General features: G+C 46.7%; 1 protein-coding gene and 1 pseudogene across 1 annotated transcript in view; one reads left to right on the top strand and one right to left on the bottom strand.

Moving 5' to 3' along the window:
- Window positions 1-20,619, top strand: part of LOC144828981 (fibrous sheath-interacting protein 2-like) — an 889,334-nt gene that overhangs the window by 635,405 nt on the left and 233,310 nt on the right. The gene's annotated exons all lie outside the window — the stretch shown is intronic.
- On the bottom strand, window positions 20,130-20,259 carry LOC144829823 (5.8S ribosomal RNA; annotated as a pseudogene).

The following is a 20,619-nucleotide window of genomic DNA, read 5'->3' as shown; positions in this document are numbered from 1 at the left end:
AATGGAAGGCTCACCTAGACTGGTGAGCATTCTGCTGAAGTTGGGGTTGCCCCAATAAGTGGGAGAGGAAAGGGGCCCCTTGGTAGGACTAGCAAGGCATGACCTTGGGTGTATAACACTAATACATAATTCAGGCCTGCCATTCTGTACAATGGAGAATGGGAGCGCTACAGGTATTGTTTGTGGCTGTAAAAGCGGCAAATCACTATCAATTGTGTGCTGTGGGGTGTTACTCAGCCATCCTGTGTTTCATATTCTGTGCAATACCATACTCTGGTACTCGCAATGGCTCCTCAGGCTCTGTATTTTATGTGCTTTGTTCAATAAAAAGAGTTTGAACAATAAAAGTAAAAAAATATATAAATATTGGACCCTCAGACCAACTCTTCAGTTCACTACTGGCCCTGCAGAAAGACTGCCTTGTATGTTAGAGGACTGCCCTGCTGCTTGAGGCCTGCTTTGTACCTCAGAGAAGTATGCTGCTGCTACCAGATGACTGTCCTGCTGCTTGAAGCCTGCTTAGTACCCTCAGACAACTGCCGAATGACTTGAGGCCTGCCTTGCTGCTTGGGCCCCAGACACCCAGAGTGAATCCAAGGGCTAGTTGGTTGGCCTCCTGTATAAGCTACAGGGACATAACAAGCTTCAGAGACCCTAAACTCAGCACCTGGCCTCTGACTAAAGTGAGTCCTGACCCCCAAGCAGTACCCAACTGGTCCTAGACCCTTAGAAGTGGTGCTAAAGGTGCTTTTTCAGCCAAACCTGAAACATGGAACTGAGATAATATTCCACCAAGAAGTGGTCTGAGAATGGGCAAGAGACCAGGAACCACCTCTTTGCTGATCTGCCCGAGGCTCATCGCAGGTCGGCCTAAGTTCGCGGTATCTCCTGCTATGTTCTCTCCACAGCAACAAATCCTGCTCAGCAGTTCCTCCCAGAAGGGGTATCTAGTCTTGTGGAACCATCGTTGGCTACAGCCTGCAGATTTGTGCCGCTGGATATTTTTTACTTCCAAAAAAGTGACAAAGTCAGAATGTAGATATCTTCAGTGCAATGTGTTCAGCGGCTCCCCTACAATGATACCTCTTCCTCAGATACCCCTGGCTACCTTGCCCGGCTCAACTTTACTTTCTCAGAAGTGGCGATATGTTGGCTCAGTGACGTTCATAGACAGTTCCTTGGCGCCCCATTCGAGACCGATGAGATGAGGGAGGCCATCATGTCCTTAAAGAACGGGAAAGCACCGGGCCTGGACGACATACCTGCTGAGTTCTATAAGTGTTATGTAAATATTATGGCACCTGTTCTAAGGGAAGCATTTGAAGAGTCCTTAGAAATGGGTATTCTCCCTCCCTCGATGCGCGAAGTGGTCATCAAGTCTTTGTTAAAACCTGGCAAACCTCCTAGGCATGCGATTCTTATAGGCCATTGTCGCTCATAAATCGTGACAAAAGATTTTGGCAAAAGTGTTGGCCACGAGACTGTCACTATTCATGGATAAGATCATACTTCCTGACCAATCGGGATTTGTCCCTGGAAGGGCTACTACCCACAATTTACGTACTCTACTCTCTTTGATACAGACTGTGGCGCCAGAATTCCCGGTTGCTGCTGTATTTCTGGATGCCTCTAAGGCATTTGACTCTGTGGAGTGGAGTTATCTGTTTAAGGTCTTGAAGAGGATGGGCTTCCCTCCAATATTCATATCCTGAGGGCAATTGTTATATCATCGGCCGTCGGTTAGAGTGCTGATAAATGGACACTTGCCCACTGCTTTATCCAAATCGAGAGGCACCCGGCAGGGGTGCCCATTATGCCCATTACTTTTTGCTATAGCGATAGAGCCGTTGGCATCCAGATTCTGTCAGATTCAACGGGATAGGGCGTTTCAGTGTTTTCAGCGACAGCTTCTGATATCGCTCTATGCTGACGCCGTCACGTTACATATTAGGGAGCCACAGCAAAATCTTAACCCCCTGTTGAGGGAATTTCTGGTGTTTGGACAGATCTCAGGTGTTAACATTAATTGGGGAAAATCGCAGTTTTTCCCGATTACGTCAGCGGTCTCTAAATTCCTATTGGACTTCCCCATCGAGTGGTGCGAGACTGATCTTAGATATTTAGGTATAGAAGTGTCTAGGGATAGGGAGGAGATGCTCCAATTAAATTACGGCACAGCGGTAACGAAGCCGACGACCTACGTCACTAGATGGATCTCTTTGCCCTTATCGTTGGCCGGAAGAGCCTCTTTTGTAAAGATGCTGGTACTCCCCCAATTTCTTTATTTATTTCTTAATATTCCCTATTACCCTGGAGCGTTTTTCTTCAAAACACTTCGCACTGAGTTAGTACGCCTAGTATGGGGCGGTAAACAACCTCGAATCAAGAGGTTGGTCCTCACGCAGCCTTATGATAGGGGTGGATTTCATATTCCCGACTTTGAGGTCTATTATATTAGTGCGAAAGCTCATTATGCCTATCACTGGTTTTCGCCTACGCCATACATGCCACAGATAGCAACTGAGAATTGGCTGGCACATCCTCTCCCTCTTAGTGGGCTCATACACGGCCCTCTTCATGCTATAGAAACGCCGTTCACAACAGTAACCTGCACGATGGACGCATGGAGGCGTATGGCACACCGCATGGCCTCGCAGCTGTTGTACTCACCGAGACTCCCGCTCACATACCACCCAAATATGGTACTCCTACAGGAAGTGGGCTTTCGAGCTATGTGCAAATGGTTACGGGTTGTCACGTGGGGGGCCTGTTTCATGAGTGGACACTGCGCACGGTGGTACACCTGTTCCAGGATACCCGTCCCACGCAGCTTGAGATGTTTCTATACATGAGACTGAGGCAGGGAATGAGGGCGCTTCTTCCGGACTTTCCCTGTGAACCGGAAATATTTGCTCCCTTACACTTTATACTAAGTTCTTCTGATGGGAAACACCTGGTGTTGGGTATGTATCGTACTATACGGGCACAACAGCAGGGGGTGGAAAGTTCGGCTCGCAATCACTGCAGTGAGGAACTGGAGCGAGAGATCACTGAGGACCAATGGAAGTATTGTTGTAATGTCACAGAATGTGCATCGGCTAGCTGTAGGTTCAAGGTTATACATTACAAGTTTTTGCAACCTATTTATTACACCCCCGCCAAGAAATTTAAATTTAACCTTTCAGACAATGACAGATGTGACAGATGTCAGAGGGCAGGAGCGGGCTTCCTGCATCTGGCGTTGGAATGTCCGGCGGTGTGGGAGTACTGGACACAGATGCATGAGGCCTTTGAACAAATGTTGGGTATACCGCACAAACACCCAAACAAAGTAGAAAGTTCTTAGACATTGTGTTATTACTGGCCAAATGTAGAGTGGCTTGCCGATGGGGCAGGGGCAGGGCTCCAAAATTTAAAGAATGGATACGGGATGTTATGTATTGTCATGAGCAAGCATCTGTATATGCAAAGAAATTGCCGATGGCATCTAGACCAAGGGATGTATGGGGTCCGTTCCAAACGTATCTCCTACTAGGGGAGGAGGGAGACTCTGACTCGTCTCTAATAGAGGAGGAGTAAGAGACAGATATTGGGGGTGGATTGGTCAGGTACACTGGCAGCCTCCTACTGTCATGCCATTGCCTATGTAACTAATATATACAGACATCTCCTATATTTGTAGCTCGCGTTATTGCGGTACAGGATACAGACAGCCAGTACATTTCTGTCATGCTTAAAGGTATGCTGTATATAAATATCTCAATGTTACTGTGAAAATGTTTTTTTAGCACTAATGTAAAGTATATTGAGGGCTTCTGACAACGTCAGAAAGACACGCTGAGAAGAACTGTTGCAGGTACTGCGCCTACAGAGATGAACTGATTATGACACCAATACCTCATGCCATCAATGCTCTATATGTCACGCTGTACAGTTATATATCTATATTGCTGTTAACTGCAAAAATGCTATAAAGATTTAAGAAAAATAATAATAAAAAAACGTTACCTTCTCAGAATGTTTCTCCAAAATGTCATCTAAGTTTGAAGGCAAGCAGAGCCCAATTTATCTTATGTATATGGTACATGCTCCATCCCAGTCAGTCATAACTTTTGACTTCGCCACAGTCTTGCGCGACTAGATGCCTACGGGTGGTGCTTTGATCTTTTAGGTGCTATTTTTCACTAAAAACTTCTACATATTGGATTTGGTTTGTTTTGATGTGATTTCATGTATTACATTTTACTCTATTTGTCTAAATTGGTGTGGGGTTTTTCTTGTGTTGTGTTTTCACTTTATTACTGTTTGTGTGCTGCATACGTACAGAACACAGTGCCTATACGTTAAGTCTGGCTGCTTTTGTGCCTAGTTACCAGAGCGTTAAGCACAGATTCATTTTGTGACTTTTGTATTTCACCCTGACAAGGATTGTGCTTGTTGCTTGAGTAGGGTTTTCACCCATAGCCCAAAAACCCTCTACCACTGAATTGCTTCAATGCAGAGCAAATTAATCATAATTGTTCATACAGAGTTTCTTTTTTCTCTAATAGTCATGAACAGAGTTTTGTTATGTTCCCAAGTTAGACTCATGTAGCGAAGCAGATTATTTCTTACATTGTCCTCACAAATAACATTTCGAGCTGAGATCTTTTGCATATATTTGCGTGCACAACAATGTTGGTTTAGTTACCATGAAATAAACTTGCTTACACATCTGGCTTCGCACAACATTATCACAACGCCCTGAACATCTTGTACAAGGTCTTGTATCGCACTATGTACAAATGTCATCATCAATGTTCCCTCTAATCTTGTTTCCCTGTGTGCAGCAGAAAATGGTCTCAGTGCACTGCATTCATGGGCATGTGTGTCAAAGACATGTGACAACTCACTAACCAAGCGAGTGCACTAACAGAATTAGTGGTGTTTGCCAGAGGTGAGATCACTCACCCTTTAACCCTGCATAGCTTTTCCTGGCCTTGTAAATAAGACCCCCTATCACACATTACTCTTCGTGAAAGGGGTGTTCCATGGGTGTTGCTGTGGGTGTTCCCACACAACATCCATGTAATTGGCACATCCCAAGATTTACAAGGTTTCGCAAACCTGGGAATGCATCAGATTCCTACCAGTAAGAGTGACGCAACAAGGAGGAATACCTTTAATTCTCCTAATTTTTCCTTTTCCTATGTGTGCTACATAGAAAGAGGAAAATCCCTGTTGTGATTGCTTGTGTGAAAGAAGGTGTTCCTTCCTGCACAAAAACAAGCACCCCTGCAATGCAGACACCCTTGCACCATGGCTCAAGGGTTGCCTGCATTGGCGCATGGCAGCCCATTGTGTGCCAGCGCAGGGGAAAAGGGCTGAAATGCACCGTATCTTGTAGATACAGCGCATTCCTACCCTTTTCTTTTGACGCATGGCAGTGCATCAGGAAGGCCTGCATCAAAATATTGTAAACAAGGGCAATCGTTTTTAAACACAAAGCACTAGTGAACTAATAGGCAAGACAGTTCTGATGTAAGACTTGTAGGTTGCCCAGATTGTTAAAGAACACCATTATCGTCTATTAAATCACACACAATAGGTTTTTGTACAACTTGTATTCTGAATTCATATTAGAAAGGGATTTCATATGCAACAATGAAGAAAAAAGAGTTTTGGTCAAATAAAATATTTGTCTAAAATTGCACACGTTAAGCAGGGAAGCTATGATTGTATCAGGTTTAACTTTGTACGAATCAGCCACCAAAATGCATCTATTTGTCTTTACTCTTTTATGCCAATGCTTTGATTTTAACACAATGTGCATTTTTCTGCTGTGTTTATTTAGGGCAAGGCATTTCAACATTTTACATGAGCATCAGTTGCATTGTTTTTGTAACCTGGGAAGATTAAGTGATCTGGCCAGAATCACAGGATGTTGAGCGCTGCCGAGATTCGATCTAGATTCGAACTTGCTTCATCAGCTCCAAAGTTAGCAGCAGCTCCGGCCATAGAAAATGTCTAAGCGCATCCACATAAGTGTGCACTTCACACCAGCAAGACAGCAGACAGCATTGGTAACAGCCCTCTGTATATTAAGTCATACTTTCCCTTTCCAGAGGGCCCCCATCAGAAAAGCAATGGAAGAGCAGGTGTTTTGCTCCTATGACAGCCCGAACCAAGAAAAAACTTCCTTCAGCGTTAATGATTTAAAAAGCTCGGGAAGTCTTTCTCTTCGTGCGCGCTCCAGCAGAGGCCCTGCGCACCTGCAAACAGTAGGGTGTGCGGGCACGCAGGCGGGCACCTTACAGGAAACATAGGTCATCACTTTCTTCATCCACGAGACGACAGGGCTATCTACATATCCATAACATCACAAATCGAAATGCACATCGCAAGGCTGCTTTCAATTATAAAAGATGAGCATCCCGATAGATTAGCAGAGGAGGCCCTTCCGCTGACACAGAGCTCCTTGCATGCTGAGAAATCACCACACCTCGCGAGGGGTGTCCGGTTCGCAACCAAGATGGAGTTCTTCACTCTATCTCATCAGGTGATAGGGTTGGATCGTCCTTTGGGGGGATTCTTGGCTCTACACCTACACACTCTAGGTACACTTAAAGTAAGGTTCGCATAGTAGGAGTAGCTCAATTGCCTCCTTGTTTTATATGCCTGCATTACATTACATTACATTGTTTTAGCACCATGGTAGAGCTATATCTACTATTTATGCTTTTGGTGTTTGTATTCCCGCCTATCTGCGTCTGTCTACTAATCATTGCAGCACAAATATTTTATGCAAATAAAGTTGGTTCAATAAATATTATTGAAAACATCCCACTGTGTATTATCTGTAAATTTCTCTGAGAATACACGATCCCTAAGGGGTCATGGTTGTCATGTTCAGTGGTTGCCAGAAAAACATTTGCTCCCTCATAGGTTAGGGAGGCTTATGGTCGCACAGTGAGCTAGCTGGTCTACATGCCAACATATCCTGTAGGGGTGTCCGGAATCAGTCTTGGCACAAGCCCCTAGTTTATGTTGTCCTGACAATGTGCAGTTCCTAGGAATTAGTAGGAACTACACTACAGTTTTATGTGAACTCTTTGGTTACAACTTGAATGCACTTAAGTTCTGTATATTTACTCCTGCTCACCTTTACGGACCTGTAGAGGTAACATATGCTAAAAAATTACAAGTATTCTGATCTTACAGTCATATTTGCATTTCCCATGATTGCTCCACCATAACCTTTTGGTCAGAATGTGTTCCTTAATGAAATCATCCAAATTATAAAAAATAAGTAGCTTTGGGAGCTAAGCCTATAGCAGGGGTACTTGGGTTCTCAAAATGTTCTGTCTCTTCACTAAAGTCTTCTGTGGGTTCTCTTTTGATGATGATCTATTAAGGACCACAGCTAGATTTCTTTCACTCAAGCACCAATGTCTATATATGTTGTTTTCATACATTTGGAACTTTGAAGCATGTTATGATTTTACCCATAGAAGGAACAATTCTGGTCATGCAGGAGATTTTTGGCTTTGAGACTTTCTTCAAGTTCGGGGGAGGGAAATCTTTGAAAAGGATGGGCTCTTCCCATTGAAGCAGGGTCAAATGGGTTCGTCTTTGGGATGTCTGAATGAGTGTGGTCCCTGAGCAAGGTACCCCCCCCCCCTACTGAACACTAAGTTTTAAAGTAGGGTTTAAACTAGGTTGGAGTGTTCCCTATACTGCTTGGAGTCTGGTTTCGCCAGCCCACCTTTTATCATCCACCTATAATCGCCTCTAGAAAGGGCAGATTTGGATAGCTTAACTATTGATCTGGCTTTCCTCTTGAACATAAGAAAACCCCTTCAATGGCATTAATAATTTTATTTTTTAAAAGAAAATAATAAACGTAGAGCCTGAAATTCAATGAAATTACTGACTCTGAGGTATTTTTGAACTTTAGGACGGGGCTCGTTTTGGAGCGTCTGACTGTTGGAACCCAATCTCTGATCGAGGAGTGGTTGTGGTCCTCTGTTGCCTCCTGCCCTTGTGACCCACTTTTCACTCACTGCCACAACTTCAAAACTTTGTGAGTTCACACTCAATTTAGTTTTAATGGAAGCTGCTGCATTTAGCTTCATCTCAACACTCTGCTGGGCCGATGCAGCTGACTCTGAGGCACTTATGCACTTTGTTACTCTCTCAGTCTTTGGGCATCTGACTGCAGCATCTAACTGCATCAGACTTTGGGGAGCCCATCTGGGAGCAGTATTACTCCCTACTGGCCTCTCTTTCTCTCTCTCAATCCCACCATCTACTCACCCTCTTGTCCCTTTTGTCCTACTTGATGGCCTGGCAATGTTTGTTGATGGTCTATTTAATATTGTGCGATACTGTACTAAGTGGTTACACAGATAGGTTTTTCTTCAGGTGTTTTATGGTGTGTCTTCAAAAGAGACTGGTGGATGATGTATTCTAACATTCTGAACCTACCGAAGCCTGTTTTCTGATAAAAAGAGTGCACATTTGCATAACATAGTCCCAACTCATGTAGTACTTGTAATGTTTGCCACTTTACATCAGTCACAATGTCAATTGAACTAGGCCTAAACTAACACTGGGGCCTTAACCAGCACACCACCTGCAGTTCTGAGAACATGCTGAACTTATTCAAGTCCACGTGGCTTAATATATGTGGAAATGAACTCTAAAAAACTGAAGATATGCATAAGTGAACACAGAAGCAATGTACTGTGTAAACATTCCATAACAAAACTCATTGTGTGGACTTGGTTCCACAAAGATTAAAATCTAACTTAATTCAAACATTCTTGGGAAACCGTGGACCCCCCCCCCCAATAAGAATGTTAAATGCACCCAGCTGATTAGGGAACTACACTGGATCTATAGATTTCTCACATATCTAGTCTGTCTCCGTGATGATATCCACTGCCACCAATTAAATGCTAATAGGTCAATAACTTTATGGCACCTGTCCATTTCAGCACACAATCAGTACCCATCCTCTGATATTTGTAGACAGAGTAGGTATTGCTTAGACACTTTATATATGTGGTCTACTGAGTCCTTAAGACATTGACACATCTTTATTCGGGCACATTATGTTCTTGTCTCCTACTTTTTTTTTAAGTTTTGAAAAAAACATTTATTAGAAGTATAAGATGTCGTCCACAGCAGAATGCCTACATCCCTGAAAGGGCCGGCATAGCAAAGAGTTGCTGCAGGTAGGAGAGGATAACACAGCAAGCCGCCTACAACCACATTGGGCCAGCCTCGTCAGTTGGGGCAATGCGCTTTGAAGAAATATATATTTCTTTGTAAGCACGTGATTTTGACCAACATTTTATTAAAAATAACATTTCCACTCTCGCGTTGTGTGCACTTGAAGCATATTTTGTTTGGTGTGGCATATTCTGTGCATGGGAGTATGGAGTAGTGTATCCGAGTGGCCCAACGCCTCCTATGCGTAGTGTGTGTCGCACTGGGTGGGGGATCCTTTCTCTTCAGTTCACTTCATGCCATTGGGGTAGTATTGGGAGGGGTTGTGGAGTTTGTGTCAGCGGTGTGTTCCAGTAAATATGTTTGCAGAGGTGCCCATATATTTCGTGGACGGGAGGAGGGAGGTAGAAGTTCTGCATACGTGTGCAATTGTTCTTGGCAATAGATATGGTCCTGAAGCCAGTCTTTAAATTTCTGCGCTCTCCCTCTTCCCCATCTGCAGGCGACCCTTCTTTTGGCTAGGAGGAGTGCTAGGGATGTGTATCTGCGGATTTTGTCAGCTTGGAGTTCGGTGTAGCCTAAGAGTGCGGTCAGGGGATCTTCGGGAACGGGCAGTCCCATAATTTGGTCCAATGCTGCAAGTACCTACGCCCAGAAGCGGCAGATGGGTGGGCAGTCCCGGCTGTGTGTTGAAAGTCGGCACCCTCACAGCCGCATCGATCACATCTGTCATTGTCCCGGAGTCGCAGGCGGTGTAAGCGCGCTGGTGTGTAGTAGAGACAGTGGACACATTTGTAATGGATGATTCAAAATTTGCTGTTTAGTTATCTCCTGTTTGCCTACAACAAAAGGACCACTGTCCATCAGTCAAAGGATGTCCCAGTTCTACTTCCCATCTGGCCTTAGCTAAGAGGGGTTCATATTCTCTGTCTTTCTGTACTGTGCGATATAATAGTGATATTACATGGGAAGGGGCGGTTTGTTGTAGAAGGGCTTGCAGGGGGCATGATGGGGGGCTCCTGAGGGAAGCAAGGAGTGAGGGTTTTCACATCTTGACGCAGTCTAATGTAGTAGAATCGCTCTATGGGGGAAGGGGTTGTGGAGCCAAAGAATTCTTTGCTCATGCGGAATTTGCCCTTATCGTATAATTGCCCCCAGGTTTGTAGGGACAATTTGCGAAGACGTCTGCGGCATCTGCCCTCCTGTGTTACCAGGTGTCTTGTCTGCTGGTTAGGGGTAAAAGGGAAGAATACAGCAGGGCGCTTTGTGTAAGATTCGCTAAGTCTCGCCATACGCTAGTGGTGCATTGAACAGTGGTTGAGGCAAGGCGCTGCGGGACTGCGGGGGTGCTCAGGTAGGCATTGCTTGGGATAGGGTTCATATACCCGTCTTCAATTGCCAGATGTGGCATATAGGGGGGGTTTATCCAATATGAGGCGAAGTGAGCTTGAGTGCAAATAAAGTATAATTCTAGGTCTGGTATTTCTAATCGGCCCTCACTAAAGAGACGCGTTAGGGTATCCCAGCGTAGCCTAGCTTGCTTTCCTCCCCAAGTGAGTCTAATGAGATGGCTCTTGATGGTCAAGAAAAAGTGTCGGCTGGGGGTATAGGGAATGTTTACGAACAAATATAATAGTTTGGGCAGTAATTCCATTTTGATAAGGGCAGCTCTGCCCGCCATGGACAGTGGCAATGAAATCCACCATGTGATTTTGTCAGTCAATGAGCTCAATGTACATCCATAATTGGCCCTCATTCGTTCCTCTTGGTTGCGGGATATTACTATGCCTAGGTAAGTGAGTGAGTCTTCGCACCATTTTAGGGGATAGTCCGGTACAAATCAGGGAGTGGAGTCAGTGAGGGGGTAGATTTGGGATTTTCCCCAGTTAATATTGACTCCAGAGAAACGTCCAAAGAGGATGAACAGCCTGAGGATGGGAATCAGGCTCACTTCCGGGTCCCGTAAATAGAGGGTAAGGTCATCTGCATATAAAGAGATTAATATTTGCCTTTCTGGGTAAATGATGGCATGATCCCGGAAGTGTTTACGGATCTTGGTGGCCATGGGTTCGATAGCCAGGGTGAACAAAAGGGGAGACAAGGGGCATCCCTGTCTGGTGCCTCAAGCTATAGTAAAGGAGGATGATTGCTTGCCATTACAATACTGTAGCTTGCAGGTCCGTGTATAATAGATTTATTGAGGCTAGGAATGGGAGAGGGAATTCCATGCGGTGCAATACAAAGGCTAAATAGTGTAGGGGATAAAGCCAGCCACCCCTGCTCCCCGGCCCAGTCCCTGCTTCTGAAAGCAGCCAGGCAGGGCAGAGCCTCCCCGGGCCACAGTGCACCCCCCGTCCCCAGTGCCCGGTCCCTCGGCTGACTTGCAGGACAGGGGGGGCTCACGCACCCCAGGGCCCACTGGACGCAGCACTACCCCCAGGCCCGGTCCCAGCTTCCGAACCCTAGCCAGGCTGGGGAGAGAGTCTACCCGGGCCCCGGCGGACCCCAATCCCCAGCGCCCGGACCTTCGGCTGGCTTCCAGAATGGGAGGCTCCCGCAGCCTGGGACCCTGGGATGCAGCAAGAGCCATTGGCCCGGTCCCAGCTTCTGAACCCTAGCCATTGAAGGATCAAAAAGCGACGTCACTACGATCGCTTGGCCGCCACAATCCAGTGAAAAAACGATAAGAGTAGTGGTATTTCACCGGCGGCCGAGGGCCTCCCACTTATCCTACACCTCTCATGGCTCTTCACAGTGCCAGATTAGAGTCAAGCGCAACGGGTCTTCTTTCCCCGCTGATTCCGCGAAGCCCGTTTTCTTGGCTGTGGTTTTGCTAGATAGTAGGTAGGGACAGTGGGAATCTCGTTCATCCATTCATGCACGTCACCAATTAGATGACGAGGCATTTGGCTATTCTGTACCATCTCGCAGTGGCTCATTCTGGGTTATTATGCTGCCCATCAGTGTCAATTCGGTTTTGCTTCCAACAATACAACATTATTTCGCTCCGGAGTACAGCCACACTGAACGCTGTCCTCACTGGAACTGGGATCACGTATAGGCCGGAGATAGTACACCCTGCAGTACTATTCCAACAATTTAAAATTGCCTACGAACAGTCCTGAGAAATTAAAATATGATTAGCAGGACATCAATAATCAATGTGTGATAACTATGTGTATGAGATTATTTGAGACTTATTCCTCAATCAAGACATATCAATAAGTATGATGTACACAACTATATCTAAATTGTTATAAGCACACATTTATAAAATATACACATCTACAAATTACACATCAACTAGAAAATGCACATCTATAAAATAGTAAAAATTCACATCTATAAAATTCACATCTATACTAAAACTTGTGTCAACTAAAAACCTATATGTTAAAACATTATGCTTTATAAGGGTGACATGTGTGCGGCAAAAAAGTGTACATCTCAGTATAAGCTTGCTACTCAATTGTCCATGAATACATGGCACATTTTAAGAGTGTCCATTAAAATAGTCAGGCAAACATTTTTCTTGAATGGGAAGGACATTTGCAAACCTAAATCAGCCAGAACAACATCATTACATTGAGGCCAAATACCACGACATCCTACAATAAAGCCATAAAATGTTACAGTTGTGCATTTTGTGAGATCTTTGATTTGCCGTGACAGATCCTGATAATATTTCACTTTACTCTCATATGCTAATTCAAGGGAATGTTGTGAGTTTTCATATCGAATTGAAACATCAATCACTACAGCTGTACCATTTTTGGTAAACACTACATCTGTTTTTCGTAGTTCACCTTGATTATTCTTAACATGAGGTTCCCTATATGCCATCCAACCACACCTTTTTGCTCTATCAATAAGCAGTTCCAGAATTTTGTTGTGTCTTTTTATCCTAATGTCCTTGGTTTTACGACGAACTCAAGAGCTCCAAGATGAAATGCAGAGCACTCGAGAAAACCTGGCGCAGAGACCCAACACCGGACAACATGACTGCCCTCAAGCTCGCCACCCGAAAACACCACCAACTGATCCGCGCCACCAAGAAAACCGCATTCAAGGAACGACTGGACAACAACGCACACAACAGCAAGGAACTCTTCAACATCGTCAAAGAGCTCTCCAACCCCAACGCCGGAAACAACGACATCACCCCTTCGCAAGACCTCTGCGACTCCCTCGCCTCCTACTTCCACAACAAGATCGCGGACATACACAACAGCTTCAGCACTCAACCGACGCACGCCGCGACCGAACCACCGCCCCCCACCACCACCCTCCGCGCCTGGACCCCGATCAGCACCGAAGACTCCATCCGCACGATGAACTCCATCCACTCCGGATCTCCGACAGACCCCTGCCCTCACCACGTCTTCAACAAAGCCGACGCTGTCATCGCACCCCACCTGCGGGACATCATCAACACCTCCTTCGACATCGCCACCTTCCCGGAGAGCTGGAAGCACGCCGAACTCAGCGCTCTACTAAAGAAGTCATCAGCCGACCCCACCGACCTCAAGAATTACCGCCCCATCTCGCTACTCCCGTTTCCGGCAAAAGTCATCGAGAAGACCGTCAACAAGCAACTGGCCGCCTTCCTCGAGACGAACGGTTCCCTCGACCTCTCGCAGTCTGGCTTCCGGGCCAACCACAGCACCGAGACCGCCTTGATCGCAGCTACCGATGACATCCGAGCCCTGCTCGACAACGGAGAAACAGCGGCCCTCATCCTCCTGGACCTCTCCGCGGCCTTCGACACTGTCTGCCACCGTACCCTAGTACAACGCCTCAGCAACGTCGGAATCCAGGAGAAGGCACTTGAGTGGATCATCTCCTTCCTCGCCGGAAGGACACAGAGAGTCCGCCTCCCCCGTTCAAATCGGAGGCCACCGAAGTCATCTGCGGCGTTCCTCAAGGATCCTCGCTCAGCCCAACACTCTTCAACGTCTACATGAGCCCCCTCGCAGCCATCGCACGCCAGCACAACCTCAACACCATCTCCTACGCCGACGACACCCAGCTGATCCTCTCCCTCACCAACGACCCCGCCACCGCCAGAGCCAACCTGCATGAAGGGATGACAGACGTAGCCAAATGGATGTCGAACAGCCGCCTGAAACTGAACTCGGACAAGACGGAAGTCCTCATCTTGGGATCCTCACCCTCCGCCTGGGACGACTCCTGGTGGCCCCCCGCCCTGGGCAGCGCACCCAAACCAACAGACCACGCACGCAACCTGGGCTTCATCCTGGACTCCTCCCTCTCCATGACCAGACAAGTTAACGCCGTCTCCTCGTCATGCTTCAACATCCTGCGCATGCTTCGTAAGATCTTCCGATGGATCCCCACCGAGACCAGGAAGACGGTCACCCAGGCCCTCGTCACCAGCCGTCTGGACTACGGCAACTCCCTCTACGCCGGAACCACCGCCAAACTCCAGAAGAGACTCCAGCGGATCCAGAACACCTCAGCACGACTCATCCTGGACATCCCCCGCCGAAGCCACATCTCCGGACACCTGAGAGACCTGCACTGGCTCCCGGTCAACAAGAGAATCACCTTCCGGCTCCTCACCCACGCACACAAAGCCCTACACAACCAAGGCCCAGGATACCTCAACAGCCGCCTCAACTTCTACGCTCCCAAACGCCAACTTCGATCGACCAGCCACGCCCTCGCCGCCGTCCCCCGCATCCGAAGAGCCACCACAGGAGGAAGGTCCTTCTCCTACCTGGCCGCCAAGACCTGGAACTCCCTTCCGACCCACCTCCGCCTGACCCAGGACCACCTCGCCTTCAGGAAGCAGCTCAAGACCTGGCTGTTCGAGCAGTAGCGAACCCCCCCCCCCAGCGCCTTGAAACCCTCCGGGTGAGTAGTGCGCTATATAAATGCTTGATTGATTGATTGTTTTAGGACATGCGCCTGAAATATGAGAAATTGTTTCGCAAACATCATTACAATATCCACAAATAGCAAATGTATGATTTCTTCCTCTAGTGATGGTTTCCTTAGTAGATAAAACATTTGCTCTTAACATCAGCGCAGCTATGTATTGGTTTTCTTTCATTTTGTTATGCTTGCTGATCCAGAAGTTTAAGGTTGGATTACTTGCTAAATATTTTATACCATTACCTTGGACAGGGAGATTTGCCCATTTCTCAAATTCTTCTTTTCTCCAATCATATGTTGCTAACAAATTCAAATCATAACTCAGAAACCCACTGTCTGAAATGGTAAGTTTGTGCGTTTTGATGGTGTTATACATTTTTTCAATTATTACTTCTTCTGCATACATGAACGAATGCGGTATGTACAGATCTGGAGCTGCCCTGAGATACAATAAACTATTGACTTTATTGAGACCAATTTGTGTACATACTTTTGGTATACTGAGGCCCCCAAATGATCTTTTCGAGTATAGGAGACCATCACACGTGTATGTAGGAAGGTGTAGAAAGTGTTTGACATACTTTTTTATTCTTTGATCCAGAGCATTTAACGTTTTTGCTTCTGTTCTTGTCATTTCCAACTTGAATGATAGTTTAGGTACCAAGTACTGATACAAAATTTCTATTTTCTGTGTGGGCTTAAGTGGTAGATTATCAAGTTTTTGAGCCCAATTGACAAGAACCTCATTCATTTTGTTGTTGCTTGTATGCCCAATGTGTGGATCAAAGTTCAATCTGAGGTATCTCTCACTTTCTCCTGGATTAATATTTTCAATATTTTCTTTTTCAAATTGCCATGTTTTACCGTTGTTAACCAGGATTTTATCTTTATGGTGACTGATATAAAATCCATGTGTCTTTTTCACTTTAAGTTTTAATCCTGTATTTTTACTGAAGTTTTCAATGATTTTCAGATTTGTACTCATTCCTTCCCAGGTACTGCTGAGTACTGCGATGTCACCGGAAAAGGCGAGAGCGGTGATTTGCTCAATAAGACCATCTGATCCGAATGTGAAGCCCTTGCCATTTTTCTGAAGGTCACAGATCAGAGGATCAATGGCAACGTTAAATAGTAGTGGGGATAGAGAGTCACCTTGTTTGACCCCAGATTTCATTGTTATTTCAGGAGTTGCTTCGTTGTTCTTTCCCTTGAAAGATGTTGTTGATTCAGTGTACAAGTCTTTTATTATGTCTCTGATGTATGATGGACCTCTTTGCCTTGCAAGAATCTGTATAATGTGACCATGACTGACAGAATCGAAGGCTTTCGATATATCTATGAACACAACTGCTAATGAGTGACTGTTTTTTCGTGCCCTTTTATGATATTTTGCATGAGAGTCAGATTCTCGAGACAACCTCTCACCTTCATGAATCCTTTTTGTCTTGTATTCAGTTCAACAAAAAATGAGAGTCTTTTAGTTAATATTTTTGTGAATAACTTCATGAATGCAGTACCAATGGTAATTGGACGCCAGTTACTGATTTTTTTAAGTTCACTAATCGGTACATTCTTGGGTATCAAAATTGATCGGTTCTTTTTGATAATTTCTGGTACTCTTCTCATCATCAACAAAGACGATAGAATTCTGGGCAGCAGTCTTGGTTGTCTGCTGTGCACTTAATAAAAGTCATTCAGATCAATCTTATCAGGCCCCACTGCTTTCTTTAAATTAGAGTTCTCAAAGGCATGAGTTATTTCGAGCAGTGTTATTTCTTTACATAGATTTCTAATTTCATAATCCTCTGGTATCCGATCAATTGGCAGGAAATTAGGATTTTTCTTGTTTTCTTTCTCAATTATGTTTTTGTAATATTGAAAGATTTCATCAGCACCGATTTGGCAAGTGGCATCTTCTGCCCCATCAGTGATAATCCTGGCAATTTTCTTTTTGTCTTTTTGAAACATTGCCTGGTATTCTTTATAGTTGCCCTTTGCTTTGGCATAATTTTTCTTGTGCGTCCAATTAAGCCTTCCGTTTTTCTTGTCTTTTTTTGTTATCTTGTTCCCTACTGAGGCATTCTGGTGCCCATCTTGAGCAGAGTTCATAGGCTCATTATTGAGTTCTCTTGCTGGTTCATTTGTTGGTACACTCGCTGGTGCAGGACTTATATCAGTGGTGTTTTCTGCGATATAAGTCACTACCTCATCCATCAGATACATAGCAGCATCGTGTTGCTCTACGTTTTGGGTGTACTTCTCGATTTCTGTGATTCTGTCTTACAGCTCATCAAAGTTCTTGATTTTTTGCGCACGTTTGCGATCGATAACTTCTCTGTGCTTTTCTGTTACTTCCATTTTAACCTCTGGTTCATCGCAAGAGTCACCTTCAGAAACATTTGATGCTTCCAGTACATCTTTTGCAGATTTTTTGCTTTTATCTCTTCTATCTCTTTTTTTTTCTGCCATTTGTTTTCTGTTTTTATTGTCAAAATGTGGAACCATCAGCGCATTAATATTCCTCTTATTTTCATATACTTTTTCCAATTCTGCTAGTAGCAGTATTTCTTCCTGTGACCATAATTTTGACGGTTTGCTGCTTGCTAGAGCTGCTAGTCTAGCCTCATTTTGCGCTCTTGGATGTGCATGCCAAGTATGTTGAGAAACACCAATTTTTGTTCCAAATCTGAGGTCACAGAAACTGCACAGGAATGGCAGCTCTCCTTTTTGAGGTCTTCCTTTACATTTGGCATAATGGCATGCAATATTGTGGTATTCGGCTTCTTTGTCACATTTTGAACAGTACGTTTTAAGATAGAAGCCTTTGTGCTTGTTGGAGACATGTTTTCTCAGTTCTTTAAAAGTTCCCATTATGTCTCCACACAAGTCACATGTATATTGTTCGTTTGGGTACTTCCAATAAGTGACTTTTTTTGTGTAGTCACTTTTCTTTGTTACTACATCTTTGCTGACCTCGTACACATCGAGTAGATTTTAAAAGTTTGCTGTACCAATGTCATTCTTGGCTGAGGAGGCCACAAACTCGATGGATTTGCTGAGGTCTATTGTTGTGTCTTCTTCTGCTACGGAGGGTGAACTAGGGCCTATATCGTGATCTGAATCATTGTTGCTTGTTGCATTGTTTGAAGCGGGTGCTGGTTTGTCAAATTCGGTGAGGAGGTTAATGATTTCTGGGAAAGACAGCACCTCCTTACGCCATCTTAACGGAGTTTTCATTCTCCAGGAACTACCCCATCTGGAATTGGGTTTGTTTGCTTCGCCATTTCTCACTATCATGCTCACTGCCATGATGGAACCTTGTTTGACCTATCTCTATATGCTTCTCTACGCAGAGTCTAGCACTACAGAGGCAGTTACCGGCAGGACCACTGGGAGGTAAAGGCCACTACAACCGAGAATAGGTTAAGAGAGTCATAGTTACTCCCACCGTTTACTCCCGCTACATTGACTTTCTTCACTTTGACATTTAGAGCACTGGGCAGAAATCACATCATGTCAACACCCACCTTGGGCCTTCGCGATGCTTTGTTTTAATTAAACAGCCATATTCCCCTGGTCCGCACCAGTTCTAAGTCAGCTGCTAGGCGCTGGCCGAGGCAGAACTCCGGACCGCGCCCCCGGGAAAGGGGCACGGGGAGAGGCGACCACTGCAGCTGGGGCGATCCACAGGAAGGGCCCGGCTCACGTCCAGAGTCACCGCCACCTCGGAGGAAGGTGCCTCGTCCAGCCACGGTGCGCGCCCAGCCCGTCTTCGCGCCCCAGTCCGACCGATCCAGCCCTTAGAGCCAATCCTTATCCCAAAGTTACAGATCTGACTTGCCGACTTCCCTTACCTACATTGTTCCAACATGCCAGAGGCTGTTCACCTTAGAGACCTACTGCGGATATGGGTACGGCCCGGCGTGAGATTTACACCATCTCCCGTGGATTTTCAAGGACCAGCAAGAGCTCACCGGACGCCACAGGAACCACAACGCTTTCCAAGGCTCGGGCCCCTCTCTCGGGGCGAACCCATTCCAGATCGTCATGCCCTTCACAAAGAAAAGAGAACTCTCCCCAGGGCTCCCGCCAGCTTCTCCGAGATAGTTTGCGTTACCGCACTGGACGCCGCGAGGGCGCCCGTCTCCACCACCGTCCTGCTGTCTATATCAACCAACACCTTTTCTGGGGTCTGATGAGCGTCGGCATCGGGCGCCTTAACCCGGGGTTCGCTTCATCCCGCAGTGCCAGTTCTGCTTACCAAAAGTGGCCCACTAGGCACTCGCATTCCATGCCCGGCTCCACACCAGTGAGCCGGGCTTCTTACCCATTTAAAGTTTGAGAATAGGTCGAGATCGTTTCGGCCCCAAGACCTCTTATTATTCGCTTTACCAGATAAAACTGGGGGATCCGAGCGCCAGCTATCCTGAAGGAAACTTCAGAGGGAACCAGCTACTAGATGGTTCGATTAGTCTTTCGCCCCTATACCCAGGTTGGACGACCGATTTGGACGTCAGGACCGCTACGGACCGCCACCTGAGTTTCCTCTGGCTTCGCCCTGCCCAGGCATAGTTCACCATCTTTCGGGTCCTTTCATGCACGCTCATGCTCCACCTCCCCGACAGAGCGGGTGTGACGGGCCGGTGGTGCACCCGCTGCTGGAAGCGTCGCGGAACCCCCCCTCAGCTGGCGCGTGCCAGCCCTCACCTTCATTGTGCCCCTCCGACGTGTAAGACTCCTTGGTCTGTGTTTCAAGATGGGTCAGGTGGGTAACTGACATCCCGCAGATCCCTGGTGCCCGGCGTGGACCCCCGCCCGGCGGCACGATGCGGTCGGAGCGCACTGAGAACAGTCCACCCCAGTCGACAGTCGCGCCGGGAGTAGGGGGCCCCGTCCCCCCTTCAACCGCCCTGGCACGCCGTTTCAGAACTTGTGGGGGGACAAAGGGGAAGTGGAGCTAACCCTGCAACAACCCCAGCCGCATCCCGGGGAAGCCCCGGGGAGATTGACGATCGAGCGATGCCTCAGACAGGCGTAAGGTACCGTTCGAAGTGTCGATGAACAATGTGCCCTGAAATTCACACTAATTCATGCAGCTGGCTGCGTTCTTCATTGACGCGCAAGCCGAGTGATCCACCGCCAAGAGTCACAGGCAGCTTTTCGAAAACGTTCCCCCACCTGCGGTCACAGGAGAGGCGGGAGGAAGGCGGCGCCATCCATCCCCTCTGGGAGTCAGACTGCACCGTTGGGAGAAAAAAACATTGCCAGGTGCTCGGCCGTGGAGTCCCCCCACCCACCCACGGGCAAGGAAGGGGGCTCCCAGTGCGTCAGGAGCAGGCAGCCCCGTGGCCGCAGGTCCCTCCCGGGGCAACCGGGAGGTACCGCATGAGTCTTCAAACCCCTCGGCCCGGCCGCACAGGACCGGGTCGAACTGGGTACCTGGCAACGAGGGAGGGTCGCTCCACCTGCACGTCAGCTGTCTGTCCCCGGGTGGCCCCGAGCCGTGCC

This window comes from Lissotriton helveticus, chromosome 4_1 (genome assembly GCF_964261635.1).
Source record: "Lissotriton helveticus chromosome 4_1, aLisHel1.1, whole genome shotgun sequence".
Taxonomy (NCBI): Eukaryota; Metazoa; Chordata; class Amphibia; order Caudata; family Salamandridae; genus Lissotriton; species Lissotriton helveticus.
The sequence above is the reverse complement of the archived record's forward strand: the minus strand, read 5'-3'. Positions and strand labels throughout refer to the sequence as shown.